This window comes from Pteropus vampyrus, unplaced genomic scaffold (assembly GCF_000151845.1).
Source record: "Pteropus vampyrus isolate Shadow unplaced genomic scaffold, Pvam_2.0 Scaffold41, whole genome shotgun sequence".
Taxonomy (NCBI): domain Eukaryota; kingdom Metazoa; phylum Chordata; class Mammalia; order Chiroptera; family Pteropodidae; genus Pteropus; species Pteropus vampyrus.
In genome coordinates, this window is record NW_011888822.1 from 10,431,191 (window position 1) to 10,446,291 (window position 15,101).

A 15,101-nucleotide genomic window follows, 5' to 3' on the forward strand; every position below is an offset into this window, starting at 1 on the left:
CAACATTCCAAGAAAAAGCATCCAGTCAGCCAAACCTAGAATGAACCCCCAGTTCCGGCAGCTAAAGGGGAGGGAGCCAGACTCTGCATACAATAGAGTGGTCTACTATAGACACCGAGCACCTGACTTAGAGGCCCAGGATTCACAGTCACGAAAAACCATGTAGAACCAGAATTTTTAGGATCACACAAATCTTAGGTTTCTCAGCATTTTATTCTTGTTGTTGTTGTTGTTGTTTTTCCTAGTGAAAATAAAATAAAGAAGGTTCTGAAAACATTGGGAAGGGTAATTGATACTCTATTTTTTTTTCTTTTCAGTTATTTGCTAAGCTGCTAACCCCATCATCTTTCTAACAGTAGAAAGGCAAACTACTTCTCATCTCTGAGAATCTATGCATGCTTTGGAATAAATTAAGGCCTAGCTCAGTCATCTGTGTTTTAGAAAACCGAGATCATTCCCATCACAACTGATAACTCTACTTAATTTTAAACGTTCTGTACATGAATAATTTGAACATACCATCTTCTGCACCTTTCCAATTGATTGATTGATCCATCAAATGTTTGTTGAGAGCCTATCTGGGGCCAAAATGGTACCAGGGAGTAAGAATATAACAATGCTTAAGGATGCTCTACCCTCAAGATGCTTCCAGTCTATTTTAATCTGGAATCCATAAATGCATTTCAAGAGTTTTGTGTCTATCAGTAGATGAATAAATAAAGAAGAAGTGGTATATGTGCACATGGAATATTATGCAGCCATAAAAAGAATGAAATCTTGCCATTCACAACAACATGGTTAGACTTAGAGGGTATTGTGGTAAGTGAAAATAGTCAGACAGAGAAAGACAAAATTATACAACTTCAGTTATATGTGGAATCTAAAAAACAAACAAACAGGAAAACAGAAAACAAACAGAAAACAAAACAGAAACAGACTCATAGGTATAGAGAACAAACTGATGGTTACCAGAGGGGAGAGTTGGGGAGGTAAGTGAAAAAGGTAAAGGGGATTAAGAAGTACAAATTTCTATTTATAAAATAAATAAGTCACAGAGATGTAATGTACAGCACAGGGAATATAGTCAATAGTATCATAATAACTTTGTACGGTGACAGATGATTACTAAATTTATAACGGTGAACACTTAGTAAAGTATATAAACGTTGAATAGCTCTGTCGTACACCTGGAACTCATATAATATTATATGTCAACTATATTTCAATAAAAAAGACATATGCTCTCCATATAACTATAACTACTACTAAAATAAAATATATAACTCCTAAGGAAGAGTTTTGTAACTCTCTTGAAGTTACTTACAAATATCTAGCAATATTTATTTTCCCCTTTTTTCAGTCAATATACATTGAGATGGGAGGGGTACATAGAGATCTCCCACATTTCTATTAGTTACTCAAGTGGATCTTGGTTCCCCCTCTTTTACACACTCCCTAAGATCTTACCTCTCTGCCCTTGCACATAACAGGCAGGAAGTGAGATTTCACACCCTTCCCCCAAATAGCCATTAATCAATAACAGATGGGAGCGAAGGTATAGCCTATCTCTCTCTCCCATATGGTGAGACAGCTCTGGGCCTCAGTTCTGTGGTGACCCTGAGAGTTCCCTCCTGGGACTAAACTCCAGTTACCCATAGTGGTAATTGCTTGATAAGGTCCCCGCTGCCATCTGCTTCCTCTTCCCTGTCTCTCTTCCCCACTCCCTCCCACCATGTTTCCTGAGACCACTTCCCAAATAAACCACTCCCACTGGAATCCTTGTCTCAGGGTCTGTTTCTGGGGAAAACCAAACTAAGACAGAATCCACAAGCCGAAGATATAAAAAAAATCACTAGTCTAGTGGCAGACGGACAAACCAGAAATTTCAATTATCTCCTAATGTGGTCAGTATTCTTAAAGGGATGAGCATGGAGTTTATAGAAGACACCTGGGATAAGAAAAGGGATTTGTAAGGAAAGTGAAAATGACATTAAATCAGTACCATATAAAAACTAAAGAACCTCACTAGGTAAAAACAAAGAAAAGCACTTAATCCAAATATTTTCAACGTTTTCTATCTTTTCACCTTACGTCATTTCCTAAAGTCAAACCCTTAGCTCAGAGGACAGAGGAAATTTGCAAGCATTATTTATATTTGATGAGGGAGAAACTGGCATCAGTCCTCTCGAAAGGCAGTGCCTCAATTCAAGGCTGAGCTTAGTGAGACGCTGGGGAGCTGTCCTGCTGTGCGGGTGACAAACCAGTCAGCAGAGCAGGGATCTGAACATTACATATTTGCTTGCCTGCCTGCTCTATGCTGAGTGGAGTCTAACATGATAGGAACTGTTTGTTATATTATTTACTATGTGTCTCTAATCTAACCTTTTTATGTGTATGAGCTTCCTACTGAGTGAGGAGACAAATCTAGTCCCAGAAGAGATGTTACAAGAATGTTAGCAGAAATGTTGAATAAAGATAAATTTCTTTGAGTTCCTTGCATGTTCTAATCCACCATGATGAAACTTTTATGTTTTGTCAGCTATTGTAATTTTGCTTTCACAAATGCAATACAAATTCTTCCCATATAAGTGACTTTCACGTTTAGCGGTAACTTTCAGGGAAATTCTACTATTGTGATTTTAGATGGCATGTGTTTTAGGAGCTCTATAAAACACACACACACCTAAAAGGTTTATTTTTAAATTCCTTTCATTCTAGTCAGCCGTAGACAAGTTTTGGTCTACGTTTTTAAATAATTGACTCCATTATATTTGATAAAATATAGGTTAGTTCTGAAGGCAATAACACTTACGTGAAGAGCTTTTTTTTTTAATCTTCAGAAAGCTTGTAAACCTAAAATAATAAATAATTTTCATGTCCTTGTGAGCCAAGTAAGAAGCTTCAGAATTCCCAGCTTTTATAAAAGAAAACTGAGGCAGGGAACTGGGATTGGATTGAAAACATTGAACACAGAGGAATTAAGGGGCAAGTGTTATTTATTCAGCTGAGCAGAAGTTGCTATGTCTTGCACACTTCTCATCAGCATCTGTTGACATAAGGGGAAATATCCAAGCTTGTAATAATTGCAGAGGTTAGAAGCTGTAATTAAAACTACATAAAATTAATGGATGGACTTAGAAAGATTTATGTGCCTTGAAATAAAAGTACTTTAAACTAGTTGAGATTTATATCTGTGACTTGTCAATTTTGTGTGTGGGTGTGTCATTTTTAAAATGAGGTGAGTGTGCAATTATTCAAGTGTGCAAACGTTCTCAATTTCTCTGAGCTACTGTTTTTCACCAACGAAGGACAAAAGAGGGCCATTTGGGCCACTCTACTATAAATCTATACAATGAGCCATGATTAGCATTTTAAAAATGACTATACCTTACCTATGACAAACCAAAAGTATTCTATCAAACCAATACCTTGTTGTCTTATAGATTACCCTACTATTTCTCAATCAAGAATTCATCACCTAATATTTTTAAACTGAATTCTCTTAGTTTTAGAGTCCTACTCAAAAAAGAAGACATAGAAGTGACCACCTGGACAATATACTCAGAATAAAAGAAGGTTTTCCCTCAAGACAAGGATTCCATGAAGAATGGAGAGTGTGGATACAGTGCAGAGAAGGTAACTCTCACACACCCCAGGTGGGAACAGGGAGTGTTAGATACAGAGAGAAAAGAAGAGAGGAATAATTCACATTTCTAGGAATAATAATTATTGCCCAATAGTTTTCTAACCAGATGCCACCTCTCCAGGTATTCTCTACCTTTGATCTCATTATTTTCTGATTAACCACTCATTAATTTTCTTAGCCCATGTAAATTACTCTCTGGAATTTTATACATTTGTTATATGTGATTCCTTAAAAGGGTTTTTTAAAAGGCTTTACTAAAGGATGAACTTGTCATATTATCCTAGCTTTCAAGTCTCTGAAATAATAAATAGATGTTAAGATGGTTAAACTTTTTAAAGTATTCATTATCCTCTATAGTTTTTATTGAGAAATCAAACTCACACATATGTTAATGTCTTTACTTGGATCACTTAACAGCAAACATTTTATGATGTTAAGTGTACATGAATAGTAATGCTGTGGAAATTAAAAAAAAATTTCTTACCCCCTCCCCCAATTAAGAAAACACATATTCCAGATGGAACCAGGTGGTTCAGAATCTGACTGGTATTTCCAGCGAGTCTGCTTTGGAATAGTGAGTGCAGGAGTAATCACGCCTTACTAAAAGAGGGAGCTATCTTCACATCCCAATTTGCATAATTGATCCAGTATGAAATAGGTCCTGTAGCAGATGAGCACTCTGGGGATCCCGTGTTTGTCTCAATGTGTTCAATGTCTGCGAGGCATTAGCCATCAAATAGATGTGTACATATATCACCCTTCCTCATGGCTTTCTTGGGAGCTCAAGAAAACTTCTTAAACTAATGATAAAATAATCAGAGACATAACAATGTTTCTTTTGGACAAATTTGGCATGTTATAATAATGGAGTGTTTATGACTCAGAATCACACCCCTCCACTGCCACTGTTTTATTTACAGAAATCAGGCAGTGGAGGGAAGCAGGCAGCTGCAAAATTTTCCTACCGAGGTGAAGGTTGTGAAATTCTTACAAAACGCTGCTTGGCTATCAATGATTAAATGGGTCTGGATTCTTGGGGCTGTGGCTCACAGAAGCACCATTGTCCCCATCTCTGGTCTGAATATTTTAAGGTCAGATTGCAATTCAGATACAAGCAGGTGGAGATCTCAAAAATGAGACATGGCTGTATTAACCTGAACACGTTGTTGGGAAAACTCCATGGTGGTTGGTTTTCATTTTCTATGGAGCTATTTATGGTGCGTATTTAGAAACCGGAATCTGGTAGAACGATGGGGCCAATCAGGTATACACATACATAAAATAAAAGGAAAACATTCTTTAGGAGTTTCCATCCCTTGAGTGATGGCCACACACTTTGAAAAACTTATACTACAGATAGAAATATGAAATTGCCTACCAGTAAACAAAACAATTAAATTATTTAGAGTATAATTGTGACACATTCATAAACTGTATTGAAAATGACTATGATATACACAAAATTAAGGGACTCAGCTGAAGCCTGAGAAAATGACATTCCAAACGGAAGGACAGTGAGCCAAGCATGGGAGGTGGGTTCCTGAAGGGCATCTCTCTGCCCCACACAAGAAAACAATAGTTTTGTTTGATCATTGAGGATGAGTGAAAAGAAGAGAGGCTGAGGTGGTGTATGCAAAGGCCAGACAATGGAGGACATTGTTCGCATATCAGAAAGCTTAAAATGTATCCCATAGGTAATAGAAATATGCTGCAGACGTGAAACAGACAAAAAAAGGTATCATCAGACTTGCCCATTAGAAAGAGTTCTGCATATGCAAGGTAACTTTCTCTGGGGCATAATTAGAGGAAGGAAAACGAGTTAGGGAGATATTTCTAACTGGAGTGATTGGATGAACAGTGATGTCATTCAAGGTCTTAGGTAAGAAGAGGAGCAAGTTTCAGAGGGGAATAATGGTCACCTCGGATCTGGTGAGTTTGATGTATCCTTGGAATATTCACTTAAAGATGTTTAGCAATAGTTGACTGTATGAGTAAAAAATTTCAATGAAAATATTTTAAATATTTACTGAGGACTCCAGCACTGAAATAATAGTGATACACATAAAGGTGAGAATTAGATGATTACTATATGTACAATACTTAAAACAGTTTCATGAACATAGTATGCACTAAATAAATGTTTTCTCTTAATAATTATTGTAATTATACTCTTTCATAGAGTTTCTTTCATTGAAAGCACTTACTTATCTTTGTGATTACATATTCATTTGTGTGATTAATTGATTATCTTCCTCATTACAGGGCAAACTCCATGAGGGCAGGGGCTACCTCAGTTTTAGTTTGAGGGGGGGTTAATTTAATTTTTTTGAAATAATTTTAGAGTTCCAGAAAAGTTGCAAAAGTCTCACAGAGAATTCTTATATATTTTTCCCCCAGTTCCCTCTAATGGTAGCATCTTATGGAATCATAGTACAATAATCAAAACCAAAAAATTAACTTTGATAAACAATACTGTTAACTGAACCATAAACCTTGTTCGAATTTTGACAGTTTTCCCACTTATGCTCTTTTTATGGTTCAGGATCCATTCCAGGATCCTACATTTCTTTTGGTTGACATGTCTCAGACCTTTTTCAAACTGTGACAGTTCTTCAGTCACCGTTTTTCTTTCATGAACTTGACACTTTTGAGGGGTACTGGTCTTCAATATTCCCTCTATTTGAATCTGTCTGGCATTTTCTCATGATTATAGTTACGTTTTGGCAAGAATCCCACAGAAGTGATGTCATAGCTTATTAGTGCATCCCATCAGGAGTGCATAATGTCCATATGTCTACTTGTTGGTGATATTAACTTTGATCACTTGGTTAAGGTGGTCTGCTAGGTTTTATTTACTGTAAAATTACTATTCTGTTTTTCGTCACCATTGTGCCTTCAACTCAGCGCAATGCCTGGCACATAATAGATGCCTAGTAAATATTTGTTTATGAATGAATAGATGCTGGCTGATTAAATTTCTCTCCTCAAAGTGAGGCAGCTGAGCCCGCACAGCCCAAACCAGCATAGCCCGTATAATAGGATACAAGGCTTTGTTAATTTCTCAAATTTTCCCTGAAAAGAGCGAGTGGTTCTTCATTTCTCCCCTGTATGACATCTAGATTGTATTACTAAATACACAGCTTTATTGTTGTCATTTTATGGGGCTGGAGCTCCAATCCACTCTATGTCAAAGATACTGGATGGGTGTAGCTGGGATGGAAGGTCACATGGTTCTGGAAGTCAGAATCAAAAGAAGCCAAAAGTCAACTTTTCATTATTTCTTTGAAATATTTTTCTTTCCATAAGGGTGAGTGCAGAGTCCACATTTCAGGAATTCTCCAATGACAAAATGTTTACAGGCAGGCACTCCAGTAAGCTCTGGCAGGCTTTTGCATAAAGGCTTGAGCCTTTAGAGATAGTTATTATAAATGTTACACATTTCTCCACTTTCACAGTTGAAGAGAAAAAAAAATCTACAATGTTCTTGCCCCAAATCCTAATTTACTCAATAATTAATCTGAAATGAAAGCTAATTTCTTTGCTTACTTTGACAAATATTTTAGAACAAAGGGGATACTTTAATTTTTTTAACTGACATGCTAATCTATTTTTGATGACACTAATCTTTTTTGGCTAGAGGCAGTGGCTGAGTGGCCTCCACATCACCGTAGTTCAACCTAGACTCCCTGGAGCCAGAAGTTCAAATCCCAGCCGGGTCACCCCAGAGAAAGTCTGATAAATTGAGTGCTTTGTGATGCAGTCCTGACAGGGTGGCAATCTTTCAGCAGAACCCTTGAAAGCTTAAGTTTTTTCTGGATGTTAATGATCCCCAAATAAAATAGACCACAGTATCCAAAGCATATTTCTCATTAGTCCTCTAACCCCAAATGCTCAAGAGAATGTTTATGATAGAGGGGGAGGTTAAATGTGTTGAAAAAGACAATCTATGCCAAACACTAAAAGATCCCAAACAGGTGTAATGGGAGACAAATCCTCTGGGATCCATGACAGCATACACACATCTAGCCTTCTCACCAACTTAGTGGAACCCCGAGTCCTTCAACATTGAATATTCTGAAGCAGACGGTAAAATATGCTTAGAAAGTATGATAAACAAGTGTGTTATGGAAATGTAACCCCCATGGAAATGAGAAAAATGAAAATTGTGAACCAATCCCTACATTCTTTCTTAACTCTATGTCTCTTCTGATCTCTATTTTCACCACCACACAAAGACTCACCCTGGCAAACACAGTGAACTAATGCATGAACAAGAGGCATAAAAATGTAAGTGTGGTACATTGTTTCCCAATGTGTTATTCAGTAAATATGGGGTTACAGTAAGGCAAAAATTAAGCCAGCTCGCTGGCACCTGGGGTGAGGAAATAAATAAGTTGATTTCATTTCACAAAGTCCAGTGAGAGTAGTGCAGTCTGCATTGCTCTTTCTTTAATTTTATTGCATATTCTCACATGGTCCTTAATATTAAAAAGATGATATGTGAATAATATGTACACATAGACAGAATATATGCATATTCACATGTACATTCTCTGTTTGATAATCTTTTTGGTTTATGTTTTCTACCTGAAATGATCAACAAAGTAATTGCTCATAATCAAAAGTCTAACTAATACCACCATGTTATTTATGGGCTTTGAAAGTAGTTATTCAATTATTAACTGATTTAACCGTTCTCCCTTGGGTTCATTTATTCATTTATTTTTCATTCAACAAATGTTAATAAACACTTTTTGCATTCAATGTAGCATCGTATTCCTTTTGACTTTGATCAAGTTGTGCCATTTGTATGTGTATGAGCATGGATGACTGTGCATGCACAGATGACAATTCATCTAGACATTAACCTTATAAAGAGCAAGAATAATGACTAGGGAAGAATAACAAAAATTATTGACAGATTAGTGAATATAGTTCCAAGGAAAACAATAAAAGAATTAGATTTCAATATTTTAATGATGACCAAATAGAGACATTGTTCATAAGACTATGAAAAAAATAGAAATGTACCATGTGACCTCTCTTGACTACATTTGTTCTAGAGTCAATCCAAAATAGAGCAAATTGTATTTACAATGGAAACCATTTATTAAAGACATTAGGAAGAATTTCCCAACTGTAAGTCTATATATACACATATATATGTATATATGTGTGTATTTATATATGTATATATACACACACACATACACACACACACATATATTATGCTTAATAAAACATGTGCCCAAAATAAACATCTAATACACAAAATTATACAAAAACCTTTCAAGAAATATATAAATATACAAAAATTAACTCAAAATTGATCGTAAGCATAGGAAAACATAAAACTATAAAACAAATTGGAATACATATGAATGGCAAATAAGTGAAAAGATATTTAACCTTTTTAGTTATCAAGGAAATTAAAATTAAAACCACAATAAGAATCTATTTCATATCCACTAAAATAGCTAAAATGAAAAAGACTGACAATGTCAAGTGTTGGAGGATGTGAAGCAATCAGGAAACTCATTCATCACTGATGGGAAATTCGGATGGTTAGTCATTCTAAATTCAGCTTTTAAACTCTCTGTGCCTAAGTTTGCTTATGAGTAAAATAAGAATAGGTAGAATTTATCACTAAAAGTTGTTCTGAGAATTAAAGTGAGCAAATATATTTGAAGCGCTTGAAACAGTATTTATCCCATAGTATGAGGATTTATTAACCCATAAATTGAATTAAACTAAGACGATGCAAGGGATTTGAAATTAATGTCTAGGATCTCTTAATGATCAAACAGTCCAAGGGCCTCCTGATATTTTGAGGAGAACAATAAATCAATAGGAGAATAAGTTAGTCAAGCTTTTAATAATTTGCTGAGAAATACATCAGGACTAGGTTTTACCTGTCTAAAGTTTGGATTGTCGTAATTATTCTAATCAGAGCATACTGCCTAATAAATTAGAATAAGCTTAAATATTTCCTAAGTAAGGAAGGTTTAAATTCTCTGATTATAATGAATACGTTTTTAAAAAATAAATCAACTGGAGGTGGGAAGGAGTTCTATGTCTGTGTCAGTCATAGCTTAAATGCTTTCTCATCAAACCGATGGCATATTTCCTCTATTGAAAAGTTCTTCCCTGGCTGACTTCTCCTGGGGTTACTACATTCTTGATATAATTAAGAATAATACAATATACAGCAGCCTCTAAAAAATAAAAAATCTCACTTGTTCAATTAAATCATTGCTGACATGAATTTCTTTGTTAAGATAAAAATCATTGCTTTATAGTACAGGTGGCTTTTAATTCCAAGACGATCTCCTGCCCTTTCTTCGGGAGCCCATTTATCATTTCCATCATGTAATCTTGGTTACTCTAAAGACTGGGATTATGGGATGTCTTAAAAAAGGAGGATCAAGATCAAGCTGAGAAGGAATATATTTGCCTATTTTAGAATCAAAGTTAAACAATCTTTAAAACTTTATTTTGAATAGTCCAAAAAGATCCACCTCACCCCACCCCACCTTGATAGCAAGAAATATCCAAGCACAATTTTTTGGCTTTGGTTTGCTGATTGGGGTTGAGATGGGGGAGGGGAGACATGGCAAAACATTTGCTGAAACTCCTGGGACTGATATTAATTGGAACTATGTTTTCAGGTGTGTGAGATTGTGAGGATATCTTAAAAGAAGCACATTTTAACTAGAAAGATTTTAAACGTCAAATGAACACTGCATATGGAAAGAGGAAGCAAGGTGAATTCTCCTAGTCCCATGATAGTTAGTGTGACGTTTAGAGATCAAAACATATACAATTGCAATAGGCAGACATCAGCTTACATAGCAATACTGAATGAGTCCAACTACATAAAGCTTAAACCTCTTTGGTTTTACTCTCAAGATAAAAACTCAAGTACTGCATAAATTATAAGGTGTTGTATGATCTGGCTCTTCTTTCTCTTACCTTCCCCTATTCCCTCCATCTGTACTCTAGTCAAAGTGGCCTTCCTTTTCATTCCTTCCTTTTCATTCCTATTCATTGCCATGATTTTAAAAACCATCTATTTACTAAATGACTTCCACATTTTTATCATCAGCCATGAGTTTTCCCTGAGCTCTAATCTCATACTCAACTGCCTACTTGACATCTTCACTTTGATAGTAAATAAGCACCTTAGATGTAAACTGTCTGTCCTGAAGAAGACTTTGAGACAAATATTTATGAACAAATTATTTGTTTACCAGGGAGCACTAGGAAAGGAATGCAAAGTAAGACAGAGAAAGTGCAGAAACTAATTAAAGATACATTTTTTGAGCAGGTTTCCACATGGGCAACCTGATTCAGTCCTGCTGGGGAATCCAGCAGACAGTGTAGGACACACCCAAGGACTGAGGAAGCCAGAGCATTTACCCCACAACTCCCACCTTCATGAGCTGAGGGAAACTCTAGAACTTCCTGGCACTTCCAGAGTCCCTGTACCACAGGCTTAAGAGAAAGAATTCAGGTGAAGAGGTGCAGGTGCTTGCTGCTGGAAACAGTTGGCGTATATGAGTTCAGTGAATGCTAAGGGTTCGTGCATGGGATATCAACAGAACTCTTCCTTTGGATTCACTATGCTCAAGCCATATGGACCATTGGGCTACTCTTTAAACAAACTAAGCCCCTTCTTCCCTCAAAGGCCTTACACTTGTTGCTTCATTGGTTTTTACGTGGAAGCCGTCTTGCCATTATTCATATCTCTATTTCAACAGCATCTCTTTAGAGAGGCTCTTTCTAAACTTTCTCCCCAAAATAGCCCCCTCTACAAATAAAGCTCTGCCTCATTTTCCTTATAGCACTTGTTAGCTAATTTATGACATTTATTCACTTTTTTCATTTTGTTTGTTTTGCCTCCTCCACCTACCTATCTCATCCAATGTTGTATTCACAGAGCCCCAGGTTCAGCACATAGTAGGTACTCAGTTAATATTTGCTGTGTGAATAAACTAATAAATAATATAAAGAATCAAAGAAGAATGCTCTCTTCCACTATATGGACTTAGCAAATGTTGTTTCCTCTGACAGTAATCTATTCTCCCATCTTACTTCCCATTCTTTTTCCCCATTTCTTCTTATTCTTCAGATAATAGCTCAAACATGTCCTCTAAGAAATCTTCCCCCACCCCACTCCCATCCTCCAAATTAGATCAGCATCTCTCTCAACTACATGTTCTCTCAAGGTTCTCTATACCATTCCTTCATTCAAGCTCTTATCATTGCTTATAATTGTAATTTATTCAGATGATGATTTAATTAAATTTTGCCTTTTCTCCTAATCTATAAGTTGCATGAGTACAGGAAAAAAGTCTGATCTTATTTATCATAATTTCCTTATACCTAAAAGAGCACCTTTCCTACAGTGGGTATTCAGTACAGTTTAAAAAAAAATAAACAAACAAACAAAATGATAAGATATAGACTAAAGAAATGCTCAGTGTGGAATAGACATAAAGACATTTATTAAAAGATATAGGTTTTGACTTTGGACTTCAAAGAAGTAAGGAGATACTTTCATTAAACAATATATTCAAAACATATTCACACAGAACACTCACAAAGAAGCTCCAGTAAGACCAAACACACAAACATATCTAATCAACACCTATTTTCCCATGTTGTTCCCTCGTGAAAATTTTCATAGATCGGAAAATTGTTACCTGAGATACAAACAGTTTTTCAAGCCATATTGAGTTTTTCTCCATTAAAATTTATTGACCTATGCAAAGAGCAGCACACAAATCTTTTGTGCTTTGACTCAAGGGTTCAGAGTCCATACTGGTAGGAAGCTTATTCAATGAGACACAATGTTTGGAAAATCATTTTTCTCATACAATCCTAATTAGGCAACATTGTCTCATTCCATTGACTTAATATGCAAAAGCTGAAAAGCAAAGTCCATTTGGAAGACTAGAACCAAGTAGAGAGAAGGGACTAGAAAGGTGAAAGAACATATACATAGAAATGTGAGAGGATTTAGAAGAAAACTAAAGGGATGCTTTCCAAGATCAACTTGAAGATATCTCAACATATAGATGCATACTCTAGAACACCAAAGCACAAAGTTGTAAATATAGCCTTTCTTTTAATTAAGAAATTATACTGGAATTGGTTAAAAAAATTTTAATGAAAATATACAATCCATGATATGGCACAGCAAGAAAGGCACTTTTGTAAATTTCTATGATTATTAGCAAAAACTTTCCAAAAAGCTGTTTGGCAATATTTATTATAAAGTTAAAAATATTCCTGCTTTATATCACAATCTCTTTTTTAAAAATTCTAAGGAAATTTTCAGAAATATGGGCAAAGATTTTTATTAAGAAATATTCCTTGCAGAAACTTGTAATGGTTAAAGGTTGGAAACAACCTAAATATCTAACAATAGAGTAACAGTTGCACAATGCGTGACATATCAGATAGTGGTTGCCATGCAACCATTATAAATTATAATTTTAAAGAATACTTAATACAATAGAAAAGTTTCTCTAAATATAACATTTAGTAAAGCAATACTTTTAAATGTGTTTTATAAAGTATAATCGCAATTTTGAAAATACATATTTCAAGATGCCCAAGTTATAACTCATAACATCAGAAAAAGTATTGGCTTTAAACAACCAGTACAACCATACCTGTCATCACAAGTGAATATCTGCCCTAAACAAACCTATAAAATGAGCAAAATAATCTTTCTTTATATTCTTATTTGCTTGCAAAAAAGGAGATTTCACAGAACCTAGGAGCAAGATTAAAATAAACTTTGATAGCAGAGTAGTTGGAAGCAGAGATCTAGAAGGCCTTTGTCTCTTTCATTTTTCTTTCATTGCATGCATGTTTTGGTTCTTTATTCTCTCTCCCTTTTAATCTCCTTCAATCTATATGGCACAAAATAGGGATATGGCTTTCAATTTTACCTACTGGAGTTTCAGGCACTAAAAAACATATTAAAACTTTCCTCTTGGTCATAATTTAAAATTTTTCTATTTTCAATCAGTTGCACAATCTTTGGCCATGCAAATGCAGCCAGAGAAGACAACTGCCAAGTCTCCATCCTCGTGACTCTGCAGAGGACCATTTACCAGAAAAACAGAAGCCAGTCTGAACTGAAGAGACAGTTCATAGGTATCTGTAGCATAAGAACTCCACAATATTAACTTTGTTATTAGATAGGATGTTTCAATGAAAAATAATTTATACTGGCTTAAACCATAAAGGGATGTTATTGGTCTCTATGATGAAAAATCTCTAAAGGTAGGGTTTGTTTCTAATGGGGTTTCATTGAGCATCTGAATATTAACCCCAGGATCACCCTTTGTTCACTTTTTTTTTCTTTATTTCTTGGCTATTTTTTCCTGTTTTGAATTCTTTTTCCATGATCTTCTCCCCTCTTAGTCCCAAATGGCTGACAGTGGTTTCTGGGGCTGCATGCTTCCTTATTAAAGGAGAAAGAGAAATGGTCTTTCCAACCATTAAATAAAAGTCCTGAACATTTGTCCAATTGGACAACTTATGTTACATGCCCATCTCTAAACCATTCCTTGTAACCAGGTAAATGAGCTAAACTGAAGTCTGGACCACTTGCCCAATCCTTAGAGTTAAGAGTAACCTCAGATTTCTTCAAAATACAGGACCCCTCCAAAAAGGGTGAATACCTTTGCAAAGACTAGGAAATAGATCTTATACATGACTAAAAACAACAAATGTCTATTGTACTGTTTTTATTAAATAAATAATAAAAAATTGCTTATAATTTTTTTCTTATTTCTAGTTTTTCTAACACGAATTTTTATTACTTATTTAGTCACATACTTCCCCAAACCAAAAAAAAAAAAAATCTAAAGTTGTTTTTTTAAATGGTTTTCCATTCCTCATAGGACAAAATCAGCATTATATGCATATCCTATATCCTCTTTCTCTCTGTTTTCCAACCTCACACGCACTCTCCCACCACAAATATTCTCATATTTTATACTCCCATGACTTTCTTCTTCATGTTTGAATTGGAATTTCTGCTCCTGCCTCCACCCCTCACATCTCCCATTTACGACCCAGCTTAAACATTACCTTTTTCTAAGTCTTTCTGAACTGGCTGCCCTAGCCCCTCCCTCACAGGCAGAATTTCTCTATTCAAACCAGTGTTATAATATAGCTCTCATTTAGTTGCAAGTTGCATGTATCCTAATATCACTTTGTGGTTAGGGACTACTTTTACAAAACTTCTGAAATGGTGCCTGGCACAAATTATTACTAAATATTCTATATGTGCAACTTTCCAAAATCTAATACTTTCTAACATTTAACAGAATTAACCAAAATAAACTTATCTTCTGCTTTTTAAAAATTAGCCTCATATTCAGTATTAACCAGGTATCCAAGTTATTAACATCTGATTGAAACAATTTAAAAT